The 23,604-nt window shown below is 43.7% G+C and overlaps 1 pseudogene; it reads left to right on the top strand.

Annotated features, from left to right (window-relative positions):
• The window catches only part of LOC123425082, a 40,243-nt pseudogene extending 17,346 nt beyond the window's left edge, over window positions 1-22,897 (top strand).
• The last annotated feature ends 707 nt before the right edge of the window (window positions 22,898-23,604 follow it).

Raw genomic sequence — 23,604 nt, forward strand, 5'->3', positions numbered from 1 at the left:
GTCTGATTGATGAATTAGACATTAAAGTGGAGTCTAATCAACTCAATTTGATGGACAGGAATAAAAAGATTGATGCTGAGAGGAGGTTGCAAAAACTCCTAAGAGAAGAGGACATGAAATGGGCAACTAGAGCCAAGGTGGCAAAGGTGGTTCATGGGGATGATAACACACAATTCTTCCACATGATTGCAAATGGCAAACACAGGAAGAAAAAAATTACTCAACTTGAGCAAGATGAAGGAACAATTATAGGACATGAGAACTTAAAATTATATATCTCTGAATTTTACAAAAAATTATTTGCTAAACCAGAAGAGACAAGGGTCTCTCTGGATGAAAGCATCACTCATGATATACCTCAACTAAATGCAGATGAAAATGAGGTGCTATCAGCTCCATTTACAGAGAAAGAAGTATATGACTCAATCACACAAATGAAACTAAATAAAGCACCGGGACCAGATGGGTTCCCTGCAGAGTTTTATAAGAAGTGTTGGTACATTATTAAGAGTGACTTGATGCGTATGTTTCATGATCTATTTAATGGTCACTTGCAATTATTTCATCTCAACTTTGGAACAATTACATTGTTGCCAAAAAAGGTGGAAGCTATTCGAATTGAACAGTTTAGACCGATATGTCTGCTCAATGTGAGTTTCAAGATCTTTACAAAAGTTGGACAAACAGATTAACAAAGATTGCTAATTCTGTAGTCCAACCGACGCAGACTGCGTTCATGCCTGGGAGACATATCTTGGAGGGTGTTGTGGTCCTGCATGAGACATTGCATGAAATCCATACAAAGAAACTAGATGGGGTTATATTTAAAGTGGATTTCGAGAAAGCATATGATAAAGTAAAATGGTCTTTTCTCCAACAGGCCTTACGTATGAAAGGATTCAATGATGCATGGAGAAATCAGGTTGATAATTTCATCCAAAAAGGGAGTGTAGGTGTTAAAGTTAATGATGACATAGGTCATTTTTTCCAAACACATAAGGGACTCAGGCAAGGTGATTCATTATCCCCAGTGTTGTTTAACATAGTTGGAGACATGTTAACAATATTAATACAAAGAGCCAAAGAAAAAGGCCAAGTTGGAGGCCTCATACCAAATCTTGTAGAAGGAGGGGTGTCTATTTTACAATACGCGGATGATACAATTATTTTCATGGAGCACGATATGGCCAAAGCAAGGAACATGAAACTATTATTGTGTCTTTTTGAACAATTATCAGGATTAAAAATAAATTTCAACAAAAGTGAACTATTTTTCTTTGGAAAGGCAAAAGAGGAACAGGACGCTTATAGACAGCTTTTTGGATGTGAAATGGGATCACTACCATTTAGTTATCTTGGGATCCCTATTCATCATAGGCGACTGACGAATAAGGAGTGGAAATTTATTGAAGATAGATTTGAAAAAAAACTAAGTTGTTGGAAGGGCAAGCTTATGTCATATGGAGGAAGGCTAGTATTAATAAATTCGGTGTTAACTAGCCTACCCATGTTTCTCTTGTCTTTTTTTGAAATACCAGTAGGGGTTCAAAAAAGACTAGATTTTTATAGGTCTCGGTTCTTCTGGCAAAGCGATGAGGTCAAGAAGAAATACAGACTGACACGTTGGGATATTATATGTAGACCTAAAGAACAGGGGGGTATGGGTATTGAAAACTCAGAAGTCAAGAACAGATGCCTTCTCAGCAAATGGCTTTTTAGGCTATCTACGGAAACTGAAGGAATGTGGTTTCAAATACTTAAAAATAAATACTTACATTCAAAAACTTTAGCACAGGTTAAAGTTAGACCAGAGGATTCTCCTTTCTGGAAAGGTCTAATGAAGGTAAAGGTGACCTTTTTCCAGCGGGTAAGATTTGTAGTTGGGGATGGTGCATCAACAAGGTTTTGGGAGGATACTTGGTTGGGAGACACTCCCCTAGCTCTTCAATATCCAACTCTATATAACATTGCCCAACGAAAAGAGGATTATGTTGCCACAGTACTTCAATCCATACCTCTTAACATACAATTTAGGAGAGCTTTAGTTGGACCACGGTGGAACACATGGCTACATCTGGTCAGAAGGTTAATGCAGATTCAACTATCTAACCAGACAGATACTATTCGTTGGACTTTGCCTTCCAACGGAGTATTCTTAGTTAAATCTATGTACACGGATCTCATTAATAATGCACTAATATCTAGATCGCTACATATATGGAAAATCAAGGTGCCCCTAAGGATTAAAGTTTTCATGTGGTTCATACACAAGGGTGTGGTATTAACCAAAGATAATTTGAAAAAACGAAGATGGAGAGGCAGGGTGAATTGTTGTTTTTGTGAGCAAAATGAAACGATTAAACATCTTTTTTTAGAATGTCCGCTTGCAAAACTTCTTTGGCGCACACTACACATAGCTTTTAATATATCTCCACCTACATGTATGAATTCGTTATTCACAACGTGGCTCAATGGAGTCGACGACAGAATATCGAAACTTATTAGAATTGGAGTATGTGCGTTATGTTGGGCTATATGAAATATTAGGAATGACATGATTTTTAATGGCAAGAATTTCAACAACTTTTTGCAGGTTATTTTCAGAGCAACGTCCTGGATCCGTATGTGGTCGTTACTCAGTCATGTGGACTCCAGGGATCTTATGGATATTGGGTGCAACCGATGGGAGACGGCCGCTCGGGTTATCTTCAACCGATTTGGATGGCGTGCTAATAATAGGCTAGGTGTATAGGCATCGTAGTCTGTTATCAGTTGAGCCGGATGGGCAATTTATTTGTGTAATTTTTGTACTCAGGTTCAGAGATTTGTGGACAACACATACTTTACGTTTATTTTTAATAATATGGCTGCATGCATCGATTGATGCAGAGGCCGGGGGCTCGTTTCCTCCTTTTTTTAAAAAAAAAAAAGACTGACTGTATTTCATAGGCTGTCCTTAAGGCTCAAAATGATGTGATATCACATATTCATCCTGGAGTAAAATGGATCGATATGCACAAGTAAGAAATCTTGCTCGTCACTTATAGACCTTGCAATTTCTAATGATTTTTTTTGTGTTGTCAAATATGGTTTCTGAGAAATAATTGTGCTTTAACAGAGTATTTTACAATTTGAATACAATTGTAAGTGTGCTTGAAGATTATTCACTGTTGTACCTGTGTCGTAAAATTGGGTTCCTGATAAATATTTGGAAGCTATTTTTTAGCTCTTTTGGCCTAATGTCTCAATCTGATTAACTTTAACCAAATCACATTGTTTATCCATCTGTTTGTCTATCATATTGTCTTCAATTGTCTAAGCGTCATATGAACTTTATTGCAGGCTGGCAGAGCAGAGAATACTTGAATCTCTAAAGAAAGAAAATATTATCCATGGGTGTGCGAGAGAGCTAATTATTTGTACTTATTGAATTTCAATATGATAATATGTAAAGCTTGATGTTGATTTATCTATTTTCCATAACCATTTATTTCAGTGATATTGGTGATATGATGAATCAAAGGTTGGGTGCTGTTTTCATGCCTCATGGTCGGGCACTTACTTGGAATCGACACCCATGATCCCGGTGGGTACCCTGAGGTTAGATTTTGACTTTATTAATATTTGTATCCAGTTTAATCATGCCATACTTACCTACTTTTCAACATAGACTAATGTTTGTTTGTCGATCATAGGGCTCAGAGAAGCCAAAGGAGCTAGGATTGAGATCCTCGCGGACCATAAGAGAACTTAAAAAAGGCATGGTAAGTAATTACATTTATCAATAATTTATTCAACATACATAATGCTCTTTCAGTTATATGCACAATTGTTTGAGAAGTTACCGAGTGACCAAGTTGCTCTTGTGTTAATATATTCTGTTTTGAGAGCATAACCACATATTAATGAGATTTCGTGTTCCCCATTTGGGAAAACCTTGTTATTACTTTTCACACTTACCTGATCTCATGGATATAGTTTAACTGTGCATCATCATGTATAGGTTAATTGCTTGTGCTCAGTTTGTGTGTTCCGATGTCTATGGATTTATCACTTCTGAAAGTTATTCCCTTTTGTGTTCTTGTCAGTTATTCATAGGCAAACTGCTTTTTTGAAAGCATTGGGCATAAGAGCATCTCCAACAGGCGCGCTTCGCGCCGCACCTAAAAAACGAGTTTGCCGCGCGCTGGTCGCCTGGTTTTGCGCGTCGCGCAGCGCTGGCTCCAACAGCCGCGCTATAATGCAGCGCGCGCGCCGCTCCAGCAGTGCCCAAAAATGCAGCCCGCGCATAATTTTTTTTAATAAATAGATTGCATTAAATAAAAAAGATACAAAGTTATTTTACATAGATAGCAACTAGATAGGTAGTTCGAAAACATAGATAGATAGTTCGGTGGTAGATAGTTCGATAAAAAAAAACTAATCCTAGTCGCTCCAGTTATCTGCACCACCATCATCGTCGGTGTCGTCGGAGGTTGACAGCCAGATGTCAAACCAACGTTCATCTTCTTCAGTGAAGAAGGACCTCCCGCCTGCATTGACGAGGTCGGCCTGCGCACACGCCAAAGCCTTCCGACGACGTCTGTCCAACCGCTCCTCGCGGCGCCGGCGCGTGTCCTCCTCGCGGCGCCGTTCCCAGTATTCCTGCTCGTAGGCGACGTCTTCCGGGTGGTGCCGGCGCCACTCCGCCATGACCCGCTCGTCCTCCTGGGCGACGAGGAGGCGGCGCTGCAGCGCAGTGTGCTCCGCACGGTCTTGTGCGGAGTTTAGACGAGGCGGCGGGGCCAGGTCTAACGCATGCTGGAGCGTGCGGACGTCCGGGAAATTCATCTGCAGTCGCGGCCTGCCTAGGCGCCACGCCGCCGCGTCGAACGCGCGGGCGGCCTCGTGCACCGTGTCGTAGGTGCCGAGGCTCAGCCGGAGATCGCCGGAGCGTATCTCGGCGTAGAACCCGCCGTTGGGGCGCTGGCGAACGCCGCGGTAGCCCGACGCAGAACGGCGGCGCGGCGGCATGGTGGCTCGTCGTCGGCGGCGGCGGCGCGAGAGGCAGAGAGAACGCAGCGGCGGCGCGAGAGGCAGAGGGAGAGAGAACGCGGCGCGAGAGGCAGGGCAGCGCGCTGCCTTTTATGGGCGCGCGGGACGCGGCGCCGCAAAAATGGCGCGCGGGCTGCCGCCTTTTCGCGCGCGCGCTAGCGGTTCCCGCGCGTGCGGTTTTCCCGCCGCTGCTGGAGCGCGCATTTCAGTCCCGCGCGCGGTAAACTGTCGTTTTTTTAGCGCGCACGCCTTTTTGCGCGGCTGTTGGAGATGCTCTAAAGCCTTGAGATGCATTCTTTTTGGGTCTTTCTATTTTTCATATATAAACTAAATAGACCCACCCTTGCATGTGCACAAACCACTCTCTATTTGACGGTCATCTTACTAGGAAACTTTTAGAACTTTCCTAACGTAATGTACTTATCCTCCTATATTTTTGGTATATTTCTGTCACTAAAAGTGGAGCAAAAAAACTGAAGGAAAATGTAGTTTGTGTAATGAAACAAGAGATCATGTACTTTGTGCCCCCGTGTTCAGAAGAGTGGGTGGGAATCTAATCTATAGGTATAACAAAACATTTGAGCTCTTGTGGTCTGTATTGCAGGTTATTACGGTCGAACCAGGCTGTTATTTCATTGACGCTTTGCTAAGGCATGCCAGGGATGACCCAATTTCCTCAAAGTTCTTTAATTGGGAAAATATAGAAATGTACAAAAGCTTTGGTGGTGTTCGCATCGAAAGTAATCTGGTATGTCTTGGTTGCACTTTTCTGATACATAGCAATACAACTTAAGAAATGCATTACACAATAACGCTTTGTTTACTATTGGTGCACTCACTAGTAGAAACAGGGCTATCGTTCGGCCTGGCCAGTCCATTAGTCCCGTTTTTTCAAGAACCGGGACCAATGGAGGGGTATTCGACTCGGTTCGTGAGCCCAGGGGGGCGGCCGGGGCCTCGTGGGCATTGGTCTCGGTTCGTGTGGAACCATTTGTCCCGGTTCGAGCCACGAACCGAGACCAATGGTCCTCGCTGCTGGCCCACAACCATTGGTCCCGGTTCGTGGCTTGAACCGGGACAAATAACTTGCCTACATATACCCACCGTCGCGGCAGAGCACTCCACAGTGCTCTGTTTTTGTCAAGCCGGCGAGGGGAGGGCATTTGGGTGCTCTAGTTCACCTCCTATGCACATGAGGTGTTCGATGAAATGCCCGAGCCACACTAGTTAAGCTTTCTCCTCTCGAAACTCGACCTCCGAGCTCCATTTTCAACGAGATTTGTCTAGATTTAGCTGTCCGTCACGCCCCGTCCCCGCCCCGTCTTCACCGCCGTCGATCGCCCGCGCCGATCTCGTCGCCGGCACCACCGTGGTGAGCCTCTTGTTCTTATCTTCTTTCTGAAAGAAAAAAATTCTTAACTCAGATAGATACTTGTCTAATTTTCTTACTTTTATTATTCCTTGTTATTATATAGTGCGATGGTTTTGGTATCCGCCCCCGTCGGCCCTCGTCCTGTCTATGATTCAGATGTGGTATATATTATCTTTTCATAACTATTTGGTTCATTTATTCTTTATGACAATTATGCCGATCAATGTGACATAGATTTTATTTATCTAGGAGGTTGTTGAACCGGAAATTCCAACCGACCCTATTGTCGAGAGGTTAAATTTAGTTGAAGAAGAAAACAATTACTCGAAGGAAAAAATAAGAAAAATTGAGGAGGAGAAGATGATATTGGAGTTGCATGTTGCGGATGTCGTCGATGATCACAAGATCAAGATGGATGCAATGCGGTTGAAGATTAAAAAGATTAGAAAATACGCCATTCATACCGAGTCTTGGTATCATTATGCAGTTGGATCAGTTGTTACCTTGGTTGCGGTTATGATCGCATTTGTTTTTGCATTGAAATGTTTTACATAATTTCAATGTATGGTTTAATTAGATGCTCTGGAGCGCTATATGTTGTTCAATGAGAACTATGTATGTACTTTGGTTTTAATGCTCTGGAGAACTATGTATGTACTTTGGTTTCAGAGTTCATTTCAAATGCTTTTCAGCAACTTCATGGTCTTACAGCTTTGAATGGTGCATTTTGAACACAGAAAAACAAGGGAGTTTAAATAAGTTCAAAAAATAAAATCCAACTTTCTTGCACATGCTATGTGGGTGAAATGATAATACCATGCCAACTTGGAACCTTTTCACAGTTCATTTCAAATGCTTTTCAATTTCATGGTCTTATAGCTCAAAATAATCAGTAAATGCATGAAAAATAATAAATGAAGTCAGAAAGGGTTGTAAATTGATGATGTGGCTTTGAATGGTGCATTTTGAACACATAAAAACAAGGGGGTTCAAATAAGTTCAAAAAAATTGAAATCCCTTTGTAACAAACGAGTTTCCGTATGAAACCCTGATACTTCGAAGGAGATTGTCTGTTTTGTACACGAAGTGCATCCAGTTTTTGTCGTAAGCCTCTCTACTTTCTTGCACATGCTATGTGGGTGAAATGATGATACCATGCCAACTTGGAACCTTTTCACAGTTCATTTCAAATGGTTTTCAGGTCTTATAGCTCAAAACAATCAGTAAATGCATGAAAATAACAAATGAAGTCGGAAAGGGTTGTAAATTGATGATGTGTCTTTGAATGGTGCATTTTGAACACAGAAAAACAAGGGGGTTCAAATAAGTTCAAAAAATTTGAAATCCCTTTGTAACAGACGAGTTTCCGTATGAAACCCTCCTACTTCGAAGGAGATTGTCTGTTTTGTACACGAAGTGCATCCAGTTTTTGTCGTAAGCCTCTCTACTTTCTTGCACATGCTATGTGGGTGAAATTATGATACCATGCCAACTTGGAACTTTTTCAGAGTTCATTTCAAATGCTTTACAATTTCATGGTCTTATAGCTCAAAATAATCAGTAAATGAAAAATAACAAATGAAGTCAGAAACAAAATAAAATAAAATAAATAAGTAATTTGAAACAAAATAATATAAACTTTAATAAAATAGATAAGTAGAAACAAAAAAAACTTTAATAACATAAATAAAATTTGTGAACTAAAATTATCAAAGTATTTTTTGTTCAAAACATTATAAGCAACTTCTAGTATTATTGAAACTAAAATTATATAAAATTCATGCACCTAAAATTATCAAAGTATTTTCTGTTCAAAGTCATTAAAAGCAAAAAAGATTTTTCATAAAGAACTTTTTTTGTTAGAAACTTTAATAGCAAAAAGAATTATCATAAAATAAAATTAATAAGTAATTATAAACAAAATAAAATAAAATAAATAAGTATTTTGTTGTAAGTAGAAACAAAACAAAATAAATAAAGCAAAAAAGAAAAAAAAAACTGGGAAAAAATAAAAAAGTTGCCACCAACTCGGCCACCACAGCCTGAATACGACTAGAAACCCATCCATGGGCCATGATTCAGGCCCGCAGTAGGCCCAGAAGGCCCATTAGACAAAGCAGTAGCAAGTAGGCCCGTAAGCGTGCACTGGAGAGGAGCTCGAGAGGGGTGCGGCAGTGGGGCTTATAAACCACTCCGCGGCCCTCTCAACTAGCGAGGTGGGACTAAACTTTGGCCGCGACGCGGGCAGCCTTTGGTCCCGGTTGGTGGCACCAACTGGGACTAAAGGGGGTGCATTGGTCCCGGTTGGTGGCACCAACTGGGACTAAAGGGGGTGCATTGGTACCGGTTCGTGGCACCAACCGGGACTAAAGGGGGTGCATTGGTACCGGTTCGTGGCACCAACCGGGACCAAAGGCCGCCGCTTCCCGCCCTTTGGGCTGCAGAAAAGTGACCTTTAGTCCCGGTTTGTGCCACCAACCGGGACCAAAGGCCGCCGCTTCCCGCCCTTTGGGTTGCTGAAAAGTGACATTTGGTCCCGGTTGGTGGCACCAACCGGGACTAAAGGGGGCATTGGTACCGGTTGGTGGCACCAACCGGTACCAATGGCTTTGCTATATAAGCTAGCACTTGTGAAAATTTCGTCAGTTCTTCGATCCCTCCGACGACGCCGCTAGGCTGCCCGAGCTCGCCGTCGTCGCCCCTGCCCCCGACCACGCCGCCGTTGCCCGGCCCGACCACGCCGTCGTCGCCCCTGCCCCCGACCACGCCGCGCTCCCTCGCCGTGCCTCTACCGTGCCCCTACCCGCGCCGTCGACGTCGTCGCCGCCCTTTGCCCCGTCGATCGCCATCGCCCCTGCCCCCACCACGCTGTCGTTGCCGCCCTCTACACCGACGCCGGCGTCGTGCCTCTCCTTGATCAGGCCGGCGCCGCCCACCCTGTCCTCTCCTTTGGTTTTTAGATTATATAATTTTTTTTCCAGATTATGTGTATATGTGTGAGCATATGTATGTGTGTATATATGATTATATGTCTTTTTTAGGATTTTTTGTTCATATAAATGATGATTTGTTCTTTGCTTTTTTATAAAAATGTATATATGTATGTATGTTCTCTGTGCATATAAAAGTTAGATTTTTAGTACATTTGGGTACATTTTAGGTTAGTTTTATCTATATATGTTCTCTGATTTAGTACATTTTAGGTTAGTTTCATTTTTAGAAAAGTTTTATATATTTAGGAAAAGAAGGAAGAGAAGGAAGAAGGAAGAAGGAAGAAGAAGAAAAAAATTTATATATGCAAAAGTTACATTTTTAGAAAAGTATTATATATAGCTAGGAAGATAATGAAGAAGAAGAAAAAGAATGAGAGGAGAAAAAGGAAAATAAGAAGAGGAAGAAAGGAGAAGAAGAGGAGAGGAAGAAGAGGAGAAATAAATAAGAAGAGGAAAAAAGAATAAAAATAAGAGGAGAAGAAGAAAGGAATAGAGGAGAAAGAAGAAAAAGTTTATTTTTCTTCTTTCTCCTCTATTCCTTTCTTCTTCTCATTTTTTTCTTCTTTTTTTCTTCGATTGCTTCTCTTCTATTCCTTTCTTCTTCTCCTCTTTTTATTTCTTCTTTTGTCTTCTTATTTTTTATCGGGTATGTCGTTGTCGATATACCCCCTCCCGATCAAACTTCAACATGAGGGGGGGTACCGATATACCCCCTCCCCGATAACATTATTTCCCATGTATATGTATGTCGCGTCATTGTCGATATAACCCCCTCCCGGATAACTTCGACATGAGGGGCGGTCGATATATATACCCACTCTCGACCGTGATAACTTATACCACGGGAGCACCCCCCTCGGCCCTCTCGCTCGACCAAAACTCTCGAGGACACCCAAACCCTAGAGAAAAAACGATGTTGGTCTCCTACCCCTTCCCTCCGCGCCCCTACCCGACAAACTCTCTCGAGGCCACCCAAATTTACCAAGTTAAAAGAGCGTTGTCGTCGAGGCCACCCCAAACCCTTGAAGCGTTGTGTCGAGGCCACCCCAAACCCTTGAAGCATTGTCTAGGCCACCCCAAACCCTAGAGAAGCAGCGTCGAGGCCACTAACATGATTCCTTATTGTGATTAGCTAGCTAGTTCTACATTTGCCACTAATATATATCCATCTGTATCATGTTTGAATAATAATTGACATGTTGTAAATATTTGCAGAAACTATGGATCACTCCCGAGACGAAGCAACAGAAGCGATGTTGGGGGAGATAATCGCACAAGGAAGTGATGTCATTGCATCGTTTCTCTACGACACCGATGGTCAGGAAGGACCGGGTGAATAAGAGGACTATGTTCATGATGGCTCCGGTGACCCATTAATGCCGGTACAAGAAGAGGGCTATGTTCATGATGGCTCCGGTGACCCAATGGAGGTACAAGAAGGAGACCGTGATGACGGCTCCGGTGACCGAACCGAGTCCGGCTAGGTATATATATATTAGTTAAGCCTGTGTTGACTAGTTAATTGATGCATTCATTGTTTTCATATGTACACATATTAATTAACTCTCGTCTTTCTTCTTTTTTTCTCTAGCCTTCCGGATTGAGCTCAACTTCGGTAAAGAAACTAGGCCCGAAGAAAAAGTTGCGCTCGGATGAAAGGTTTGAGATCACATCAATCGCGTGCGATGGCAAGCCGATTGAACCCATCCGGACAAGGGTTGCATTTCGTGCTCAGTGCGGGGTTCTTGTTAGGGACAAGATCCCGATCATTATCCAGCAATGGATAAAGCCAAAGAAGGAAGACCCTGAGGTGCCGACGTCTTATGTCTCCGATATGCAGAAAGAAGATCTTCGGACAACGCTTAAGGCAAATTTCACCCTACCGCCAGAGGAGGATCCAGAGAAGCCAGTTAAAGAGGAATTGATCAAGTCTCATGCTCTTAAGAAGATGGCAGAACTATTCAGGAGGTGGAAGAATGAGCTGAAAACGTTTGTCGACAAAGAAGAGACACCAGAATTCACCGGCTGGTTTGAGAAGATCATAGATCAATGGCCCGCATTTGTGGCCCACAAGACATCGGAAAAGAGTAAGAAGATGTCAACGACAAATAAGAAAAATGTTGCGAAGAAGAAGCATCACCATCGCACGGGGTCAGGTGGTTACCTCAAAGCCCGACCTTTGTAGGACAAGGCTCAGAATGACCTGATTGCTAAAGGGGTCGAACCAGAGACATTGAGATGGCCAGACCGTTGTCGGACTTGGTTCTTCGGGGTTGGCGGATCCTTGGACCCTATATCAGGGAAGTGCGTTTGGACGGAAGAGCAACTGCGAATACCCGTCACGAAGCTTCGGCGCTATATCGCCGCAGCACAGGAAGGGACGTTCGTTCCAGACAGAGAGAAGGACGAGCTCACAATGGCCCTCGGGAATCCTGAGCACCCTGGACGGACACGAGGCACGCCAGGCTCCCTTCCGTGGAACACTGGGTTTTCGGACGCACGGGTTACAAAACCCAGGAGAGGAGGAAGAAAGTGGAGCATAGCCAACTGCAAGCGCTGCACGAAAGGGTACAAGGGCTAGAGGAACGAGAAGCAGATCGCAGCAAACGACCTGCCGAAGCTTCCCCATACTTCTGTCAACCCTATCCCCTTGAGGTTAACAACTGATTCTTTCCTTCTTGGTGTGTTGGGTGTTGACTCATCATTTTAGCATTGGTTGTGCTACTCAACCCGTATTTCCGAGTGCATCCTTCGACCAATGTTTAATTGTTGTTGTTCCCTCGAGCATACGACATTATACCATTTGATTTGACAAATGCTATCTCTTTGATATTATAATTTTGGCTATCAAAATTTTGAGGGATTGTTGTTGAGCACATCGGCCACACCCTGAACTTCTCTATGTTCCACGATGAAGCTCTTGAAATCATTATCCTTGTGCCTAGCTCATGAAGAATATGTGGATAGTAGAAGTGTATTTTCCCAAAGTTCACGTGCACTCTTTCCACCGTGAATACGTGAAAGTTTTGTTTCGCTTCCTCTTGGGAAATACCAAATCATTCACGCATGTGCGAAGTGTTATATGTTTTGAAGATTTGTTATCTTCACTTCATATAATTTCTCCTAGCACGCGAAGCCACTGACTGATTTGATCAAGGGAAAAGAAGTTCCTTCATAAGAACTAATCCAGACTTACACATGGAACCTTGACATCCTCGGTGATGGTTCTCAAAATCAGAACTCAGTTACATTTTGGCGTAAGAATTCTTTGTGGGCACGAATGTCTTGACATTGTGCTCATATGTCTTACAATCAAACTCATGATTCAAGGATTACTTGTGAAGTTCATACACTGAGAATCCGACATCATCATCTTTTCTTCTCAGGTATCTTGAGTCTGAGGAATGCTAACACCAACCAGATCTGAACCTCGGGCAGATATGATGGTTGTGACATTTTCCCAATAATTATAACTTTGGTCTTTAGGTAAACCGGTACAGTGATGTCTTGTCTGGCACACTGGGTCGGAGGACCTATTGTTATAAATCCTTCCATATGTAAGGTTCGCCATTCTACCATGAGGAAATTGTATGACTTAGCTTTGTAAGTTGTCCCTCCTGGTTCCTTTTTGTATATCCATAAGTCCAACCTTTATCTCATGACCATGTCGATGCTACCCCAAAGCACGGATGTGGTAGTCTAAATTCAACAGGAACATTGGAAGCGCGATGCTAAATTGTTCCTGATCAATTATCCAAACCGCATGGTATGGATAAACATGTTGATTCTTCTTGTCTCTTTACCAAGATGGTTATGTGCTGGATGACCTATCATGTATACCATACTCTATGATTTCCTCGGGAATGGTATACTCTAATACTTGTGTGTGTGTGAACACATTTTCCCTCCCATTGGTCTGTTTGATTTTTATTGTGGCATAACTTATCTAAGCAGTGTTAATTCCCTGCTTAGGTAAAATTCTTGGTTTACGACTCTGTCGGTAAGACTCTGCTACTATTATGGATAACATTCTGGTAGCCACCGGTGGACGAGAGCCTTGCCTATTGGTCCGCCTCGTTTCAACGAGCAGGAAAATGGTTCTATTCGTTCCCCGCCCTTGGTACTGACGTTGTTACCAACATTACTGACAGGTTACCCTCTGACATGTCTTGCTACCAAGACCGTATAGTATGTCATCCCTCGGCCTACTTTCGGGCCACATGGTGGACCCATAACCCAAAGTTCCACAGGATTGAAACCTGACTCTCCTGTACATCTTTGATTCCAAGGTATCCCTTATACTTGTCTTCGTATGAAATTCTCGAGCCACCGTTCAATGTACCGATCACTCTTCGGTCCGGATATTATTCAACATGCCGAAGATCAAGTCCGTATTATTCATGAGAATCTGAAGGCTGCTCAGTCTCGTCAGAAGAGTCAGTATGACCGTCATCATCAAGATATGGTCTATCAACCTGGCGAAAAGGCTTATCTTCGTGTCACACTAATGAGAGGTGCACACCGTTTCGGAATCAAGGGCAAGTTAGCTCCTCGTTATATTGGTCCTTTCACTGTTCTCGAAAGGCGTGGAAGAGTGGCTTATCAATTGGAACTGCCGGCGAACCTTTCTCAGGTTCACGATGTCTTCCATGTTTCTCAGCTCCGTCGCTGCTTCAAGGACCCTATTCGAGCAGTGGATCACGATATGCTTGAGCTACAACAAGACCTCTCTTATAAAGAGCATCCGGTCCGCATTCTCGACCAAGCTGAATATAAGACTCGTCGCAAGGTCACCAAGTTCCTTAAGGTGCAGTGGTCAAATCACTCTGAAGATGAAGCCACTTGGGAACGCGAGGATCATCTTCGTGATGAATACCCCGGGCTTTTTCCCTCTACCTCTTAATTCTCGGGACGAGAATTCTTGTTAGTAGGGGAGAATTGTGACATCCTCGACTTTTGCTACAGTGATTATTGTAATTAAGCTACAGTGATCCTGCGCTAATGATGCCACGTCACCGTTAACTTTATCAATGTTCTCGTGATGGTTGAAACCGAATCATAATTCGAAGCTTCGGGATTAAGTCAAACGTGAAAAGATTTTTATGTTGTTGAGATAACAACGTCGGGGAGTTATAAAGATTCCCTAACAAATTATAATATCAAGTCGGGTACTTTTGGAATCATTGATGATCCCGATATATTAAGAAAAGGGGCTTTAACAAAGTAAGTAAAGAGATATAGTAAATGAAGATAAATAAACAAAAGAAAGGACTAAAAGTATAAATAATAAATGATGAAAGAAAGTAAATAAGAATAGAATAAAGAAAAAGGGATTAGAATAAGTAGTAATAAAAAAAAAAGAACAACCCCACCCCGTGGCCCAACTGGGCTCAAGGCCCAGCCGGCCACCCACCCCCATCCCGCAAACCCTAGTTCCCCCTGGCGACCAGACCCCTCCCCTCGCTACTCCCTCCCCTCCCCCTTGGCGCCGCCACTCCCCTCCCCTCGCGGCCCCACCCCACCCACACGACAGCGCCCCCCACTCCCTCGTCTCGGCCCCCCCATCCCCACCGACACTCCCTCCCCCACGAACCGAGCCCCATCCCACGCCAGATCCCATCCCGTCGCCCCCCTCCTCTCCACCTCCCCTCCTCCCAGATCCTCTCTCCCACGTCGCCTCCTCCCTCCCAGTTCCTCCCGCCGGCGCCCCCCCCCCCCCCCCCCCCGTCGGGCTCCTACACCGACGGTGCCCCGGCGACCCCCCCCCCCCAGCTGCCCCACCCCATCGGCACCTCGGTCGGGGCCTCGCCGGTCGTGGCGGCCCCGCCTCGGCCTCCCTCCGCTCGCCCCGGGCCGAGGCCTGCGCCGGCCGGCCCTTGCACCGCGACCGAGCTCCCTCCGGTGCCTCCTCCTTGCCAGGCCGCCCCGCCTCCACTACACCGCCCCGCCGCCGAATCCCTCGCCGGCTCCCCTTCTCCACCTCGACGTCGCCGGCCATCGCTACTCCAACCGGCCACCACCAGCACCACCGCAACGGCCTCCTCGCGCCCGCTGCCCCTCCCCTACAGGAGTAGTGAGCCCCCTCTCCTCTTTCTCCATTGATCCGGCGCCCCTCTGTGACGTGCGTTTTTGTATGTAAGGAACAAAAATGAAAAAAAAGAAATATATATGTATAATCGTATGTATGTATGCATGAATATATATGTGTGTACGTATAGGTGAAGGTGTATGTATGTGCGAGGATATGTATGTACGAACTTAAATATGTATGTATGTATGATATAATGGATGTATGTACGTACGTATATATATATGTGTGCATCGAGTGCGTGTGCGTGTAATTGTTTTTGCGTAATCGATGTCTCAATGACATACGGGGCCGCCGCCCTTAAAACATTTAAAATTAGTAGGGAAAATGAAAGCAAATAATAATAATAAAGATATATGTATTTATTAAATAACTAATTAATTGATATAATAATTAATTAATGAGTTAATGGATTAGTTAAATAGATATTTTAGTTAAATTAATTAATTAACATAATTAGAGAATGACACGCGGGTCCCCCACTAAATTAATCTGTTTAAATAATAGTTAATCTTAAATAAAACTTGTGCCTATGACGTTCGGGACCCGCTGGTCAGTTGACCGGTCAAATGTTGATGTCAGCATGACATCGCGATGATGTCATAATGGGATTTTATTAAATCTTTTAAATCTGTTTTTAATTTCTAAATAATTAATAAAACTTTGAAAATTAATATAAAATAATCCGTAAGTCAGATCAAAATATTTTCAACATGAAAGTTGATCAGCAAAGCGAGACGAACCCGGATACACGGTCCGTTCGTCTGTCACGCGTCCCCAGCATAGCAAACATGGAACTTTTCCATCGTTTTCAGTATAACCGGTAGTAGCCCGAGATCCGGAAAATGTCGTCAAATATTCTTCCGACCCGTCTATGACGGATGTTGCTGCGTTAGCTTATATCTAGCCTGCATCTTTCCATGTCATGCCTTGCGTTGCATTGGTGCTATTATTTATTGTTTCTTCCCCCTCTTCTTACCGGTAGACCCCGAGACTGACGCTGCTGCGGCGTACATCTACGACCCTGCCGATCAGTCCTTTGCCGCAGAGCAGCAAGGCAAGCAAACCCCCCTTGATCATTCCTATATCGCCTATGTCTTTCTTCCTACTGGTTGCATTAGTATTTTGCTACTGTTGTAGTTAGCTCCTATATCTGATGCATAGCCTGTTTTTGATGAACTGCTACTTTCAGTCATGTACTTTTAATCTGCTTAGTATAGGTGGAGCAGTCATCCCCTCTGACCCCGTAGCTCAGTTGCCCCGCTTGTTTTCAAATCTCGATCTCTGATCGACGAGCCAGACCCGACACAACACTTTCACCCCCTTCGTTGTACGACGCTACAGCGATACTATCGGGTACCGAGGGTGACACCTCGCTAAGTACTCCTGATGATATCTCTGTAGTATAGCTAGTCGGTCGTGGTTATCGAGGGAGATTCCTCTTTCACCATTCCCGATGACGTCTCTGTCGTGCAACCCCGCAAGTGTGGGACCCCCGAGGGTGATTCCTCTAAGCCCACCTTGACGGGTACATCATTCGGGATCCAACGAGGGTGATTCCTCGGATTCCCCCCGATGTTACAACCACACAGTTACTCAACCATGTTACTGGGATCTTGGTGATTAGTTGTAAGACGGGTGGATTCCCGCGAGACTGTGTTGTTGGCCTAATTAAAATGCTAATGGATTTGGGTATTTGATCTGGGTTGGTCGGAGACCTTTTCGCACTAACCGGCTACGCGGGAAGAATTATGGGTACTCGGCGTCGCGGTATCAGCCGAAGCTTTTCAGATGCCAGCAGTGTAGCGGCGCGCACCCGAGTGGTCCCGAGATGCATCGCGCTTGTGATTAAGGGATGCTAGGACTGACGTCGGCCGCCCACGCCACGTGCAGGAGCGTGAAGGGGAACTGGGCCCATGAACCCTTTGTGCTTAGGATTTAGACCGGCGGGCTGGCCTCTCTGATTAGTCTTAGGTGGGGCTGCGACGTGTCGATATTCCGAGGCCGGGCAGGACCCAGAAAAGTATGTCCGGCCAGAGTGTTATCGAGCGTGACGGGACATGTGGTGCACCCCTGCAGGGATGAAAATTAACTATTCGGATAGCCGTGTCCACGGTTACAGGACGACTTGGAGTTGTGCCCCGATCTTATACAACTACAATTGTTACTTAACTGGAATTAGTTTGCCTCGGGATTGCTTCCTCGCAGGGAGTCGAGGGAGGATCTTTATGCGTGACCTCACTTTAATATTGCTGCTACAATATGACTATTAATGTGTTACCCCTGTTCTACTCTCGTCTATTGCTGCAAGACCCTGAAGATGCTAGTCTTCGATAGGACTAGGCCTTCTCTCTCTATTCTCGCATTGCTGCAGTCAGTCCACATATAACCCCCTTCTTTGATACTGGTGCATAATTAGAATAGTTCTGATGTAAGACTTGCGAGTACTTTGGATGAGTACTCACCGCTACTTTGCTCCCCCCTTGTCCCCTTGATCCGTTTGCTGCGACCAGATGATGGAGCCCAGGAGATGGAGGTCCCCGCCACCGACGACTGCTCCCCCGATGGTGCCTACTACTACGTGGAGGCCGCTGATGATCAGGAGTAGTTAGGAGGTTCCCAGGCAGGAGGCCTCGCCTCGTTCGATCGTTGTATCTTTTGTGCTAGCCTTCTCTAAGGCACCCCATGTTTTATGTCTGTACTCAGATATTTGTTGCTTCCGTTGACTCGTGTGTTTATCGAGCTTTCGTATTCTAGCCCTCGAGGCCCCTGGCTTGTAATATGAAGCTGATGTTATTTTGTTTGTGTCTATAGTTGTGTTGTGATATCTCCCCGTGAGTCCTTGGGTTTGATCGTACGCATTTGCGTGTATGATTAGCGTACGATTAAGCCGAGGGCGTCACAGCCGCTCCGGCTCCTCCGGCGCGTCGTCCTTCTCCTTCGCCTCGTAAGAAAGGAAAGACAGCCGCAGCCGCTCCGTCTGCTCCGGCGTCTAGCACTACAGCGAGAGCCAGGCAATACAGATACGGTCCTTCTCTGAAGACTCCAGAGAAGTTACCATACGAGAGGAGCCAGGAGGAAATCACGAAGATCGTGGAAGCGGAAGTGAAGAACTTCTTTGAAGGGGTGAAAGCAAAAAAACATCCACCTCCGGAGGAGAACATAGATCAGGTCAAAGCAAAGCGTACTCTGGCTGCCCTAAAGAAACCACCAAAGTCTCCGACGAAAGGCAACTATGAGCGCATTATTACAAAGTCATTTATCAAAGCGCAACGGTCGGGAAGTACTGTGAGTGATCAAAGGTTAGCAGAACGACGAGCTGGGAAAAAAGTTGCCCAGCTCGGCGAACAAGCAAACCAATCGTTCCCCCCGCTCAAGGTGTCTAGCGATATCGTCGCTAATCATCCGGGGATCTTGTTGCCCGGTACCAATCCTGCAGATTACCTGCCCGATGATGCACATTTTGATTTATTGGAGGTGGACGAACACAAATACGTGTACGGGAAGCCTCTCATCAAAGATGAAAGATCTCTAACAACGATGATGCGAAGATTCCATGATTGGTACATGAAAACTTGCAAAGAGTCTGGGGGGGTAATATTTTGACGCTGAGAGTTAGAAAGGAGCATGACCTCGTTGGACTTGAACTGTTGATGGTTCCATTTGAGGAGTTCTTCCCGTTTTTCAATCTCCTAGCCCTCGATAAATTAATGATCACTTGCTACTGCCTGTAAGTAGTACTACTTCTGTCATTAAGTCTATATAAATAGGTCAGCTCTTTCATTGCATGTATTTTTAATTATCCTCACTATATTATATGCAGATTGAAGATCATCGAATTGAAGAAAACACAAATCGGTGATATTGGGTTCATTAACACAAATCTCGTAGATGAATTTATGATTAAATTTCAGGGCAAAGATACCTAGGCCAACCTGCTACAATCGTTTGTATTGAATCAAAACAAAGCTATAATACTCTTCCCTTACGAATTCCAGTGAGTGTTACTGTCTTGTGCATATTCGGTTTCCCTTATTAGTCAAGGTTATAGTAATGTAATTGATGAGTTATGCATGCATGCGCAGCTTCCACTATATTCTCCTAGAGATTAAGCTTGAGCAGGGACTAGTAACCGTCTTAGACTCGAGACGAAAAGATCCCAACGAGTATGCGGACATGACTGAAATTCTACACAGGTAAGTTAAATCGATCATTATCGCACCATATCGGTAACTTTGTTCATTTCCTGATATCAAGTAATTGTTTTCTTTGCCTGGCAGGGTTTGGAAGAAATTCACCTCAAAAACTCCGGGACTGCCGAAGAAGCTGCAATTTAGACACCCGAAAGTAAGTACTATAGTAGCATGTTCCACGCATCTCCTAGTGATTCAAGCGCTAGTTTCATCAATACCATTTAGCATGCTTGCTAACTATCAGTTTGACTGACCTCTATTTCTTGTAAAGTGGTTGTGGCAGGAACTAGGGAATGATTACTGTGGATACTACATTTGCGAGTCCATCCGCCACACGATCTGTGAGCGGGGCTACTCTGACAAACAATATGACGTGCGTAAATAATAAAATTCACAATTTTATTTTATTACCATCATTTGTGTTCAGTTTCATTTATTCATATATATGTATTGACCCCCTTCTTCAAATTAGATATATCGGATGCGGAATGAACTCATACCAGCAGATCGTATGCGAGGAATTCAAGAGGAATTGGCGGCATTCTTTCTTGACCACGTGATCGCTAAAGACGGAGAATACCATGTGAACCCTAATCGGTTGAATTTTAATTAGGAGATTATATTGTAAGAGATAATTATATTGTATATATGTAGCCAGTAGTGTCGGATAGATATACGAGAACTTGTTGTTCGACTAATCTCTCAGAGAAGGAGAGGTGGTCGATATCACTTCTCTTTGTATGCATATGTTCATGACGATCTTCTGTTTCCTTCATTTGCTTACTAGCTAGCGTGTCTAGTCCTCTCTATACGTATAGTATGCAGCGTCGACCAAGCACGAAGATAAGAGAGGACACTTCTCTCTATTCATTAGCTAGCGAACACAATATATGAAACCCCTAAATTAACCCCCCCAAAACCCCCTAACACCCCCCCTTTCAAAAAAACCCATCACCTGAAATGCTGACGCGTGGATGCCTTTTGGTCCCGGTTGGTGTCACCAACCGAGACTAAAGGCCCCCCTGCCCGGGCTCGCCGCACCGGCCACGTGGAGGCCCATCTGTCCCGGTTGGTGTAAGAACCGGGACTAAAGGCCGAGGGCATTAGTAACGACCTTTTAGTCCCGGTTCCAAAACCGGGACAGAAGGCCCTTACGAACCGGGACAAAAAGCCATTTTTCTACTAGTGACTCCTACTTGTAATGGATAACTTATACTCCCTCCGTACTATAATAATTGTAGTTTTTTTTGAAAAGGAGGAAACGAGCCCCCGGCCTCTGCATCAATCGATGCATGCAGCCATATTATTGATAATAAATGAAAATGTGTCTGATGTCCACAAATATCTGGATCTGAATACAAAAATTAAACAAATAAATCCCACATCCGGCTTAACTGATAACAGACTACGATGCCTATACACCTAGCCTATTATTAGCACGCCATCCAAATCGGTTGAAGATAACCCGAGAGGCCGTCTCCCATCGGTTGCACCCAATATCCATAAGATCCCTGGATTCCACATGACTGAGTAACGACCACATACGGATCCAGGACGTTGCTCTGAAAATAACCTGCAAAAAGTTGTTGAAATTCTTGCCATTAAAAATCATGTCATTCCTAGTATTCCATATAGCCCAAAATAACGCACAGACTCCAATTGTAATAAGTTTTGATATTCTGTCGTCCACTCCACTGAGCCACGTTGGGAATAGCGAATTCATACATGTAGGTGGAGATATATTAAAAGCTATATGTAAGGTGCGCCATAGAAGTTTTGCAAGAGGACAATCTAAGAAAAGATGTTTAATTGTTTCATTTTGCCCACAAAAACAACAATTCACCCTGCCTCTCCATCTTCGTTTTGTTAAATTATCTTTGATTAATACCACACCCTTGTGTATGAACCACATGAAAATTTTAATCCTTAGGGGCACCTTGATTTTCCATATATGTAATGATCTAGATATTGGTCCATTATTAATGAGATCAGTGTACATGGATTTAACTGAGAATACTCCGTTGGTAACCAAAGTCCAACGAATAGTATCTGTCTGGTTAGATAACTGCATCTGCATTAGCCTTCTGACCAGATGTAACCATGTGTTCCACCGTGGTCCAACTAAAGTTCTCCTAAATTGCATGTTAACAGGTATGGATTGAAGTACCGTGACAACATATTCATCTTTACGTTGGGCAGTGTTATATAAAGTTGGGTATTGAAGGGCTAAAGAAGTGTCTCCCAACCAAGTGTCCTCCCAAAACCTTGTTGATGCACCATCCCCAACTACATATCTTACCCGCTGGAAAAAGGTCACCTTTACCTTCATTAGACCTTTCCAGAAAGGAGAATCCTCTGGTCTAACTTTAACCTGTGCTAAAGTTTTTGAATGTAAGTATTTATTCTTAAGTATTTGAAACCACATTCCTTCAGTTTCCGTAGATAGCCTAAAAAACCATTTGCTTAGAAGGCATCTGTTCTGGAAGAACTAAACTAGTTCTCCTCAACTACAATTATTATGGTACAAAGGGAGTAGTATGTAGAAAATAATGCAAATACATTATATTATCTGTTTTATGTCGTTAGGTGCATCGTCTCTCTTTTTTTTTCTTCTCCTTATTTTTAATCATATTGACTGTATGCATCCTCGATGTCTTTGTGGTATTGTGTCGTTGCATAGGCAGGGTGCAATTGGTCATCTTGATTGTTGGTTTCCAAGTAAATCAAACTGTACTGCAAACAACCCCTATTCTAATGCAGATATATTAACTGCTAGTTCTCTTTCTCTAGTAAAAGTAACAAGAGCCAAACTCAACTTTACATCTATGTTATGCTCACAGTGAAATAGAAGATTTTCTGGAAGCAATGTTAGTATAGATTCCACATTGTTTGATTTCCATGTAAATGTAATGTACTGCAAGCACCCAATTCTAATGCAGATGTTCTCTTTATCAAATTAGTAAAAGTTACATGAGCCAAGCTCAACATTCATTTCTGTAGCATCCATATTGCATTTCCCTTTACCAATTGTTCTTCATTTCCACACTAATAACGCACTGTATCATTGCAGTATGTGACGGCACAAGGATGCAAGATCCTGACAAACTGTCCCCGAGAGATCTGGGAAAACGAAGCAGTAATGGCTGGTGCGCCATGGCCTTCACGTGATTCCTGTTCCAGTTCGACAACAACAGAGAATGGCCTCTCCAATGCCTAAGCACTTCAATTTGCCATGCCTATATTTTTGGTCCTTCTCTAATGGGCTAGCATCTACTCCTTCTGTCAACTAATATAAGAACGTTTAGATCGATTCTTATATTAGTTGACAGAGGGAGTATTTTTCAGAAGCCTCTATGTGTGTTCGTGCGCGCGTGTGTGTGCATCTGCGTGTGTTAGTTGCCTAGAAGAGATCTGAAAAAAGGAGGGAGCAGGCGCCTCGGACTCTAGCGTCATGGGAGTTCCCTCACCTCCACTAGCTGCTCTTGGAGTGATGGTGGAGGGGAACAACGGGACCTTGTCCTTAGTGTGTTCGGTAGTCTTACTACTCCCTCTGTCTCGGTTTATAAGTCATCTTACGAAAACCAAATAATTCTAAAACACTAAGACACAATGCATTACCATTCACCTTGTTTCTTGTTTTTTAACTTGAATAAAGGAACCAACCAATAAGAGACGTGGGGCATGTATATTTTTAATGACTTGAGACTAACTAGCACGACATGCAGTGGTCAATTCATTGCACGCAATGGTATTAATTAGCAAGTTAACATTAATTTCTCTTGTTTTCCTCTTCGGCTTGGTTGCGATGCACAACCTAAGATGATTTATAAACCGAAACAGAGGGAGTATGTGTTTTGGATTTCTTTGTGCTTGCATAAAGTTACCAGTCCTATTCTTCCTACTCTTTGCGGTGGTGGTATTGCA

This window comes from Hordeum vulgare, chromosome 2H (assembly GCF_904849725.1).
Source record: "Hordeum vulgare subsp. vulgare chromosome 2H, MorexV3_pseudomolecules_assembly, whole genome shotgun sequence".
In the NCBI taxonomy this organism is placed as follows: Eukaryota; Viridiplantae; Streptophyta; class Magnoliopsida; order Poales; family Poaceae; genus Hordeum; species Hordeum vulgare.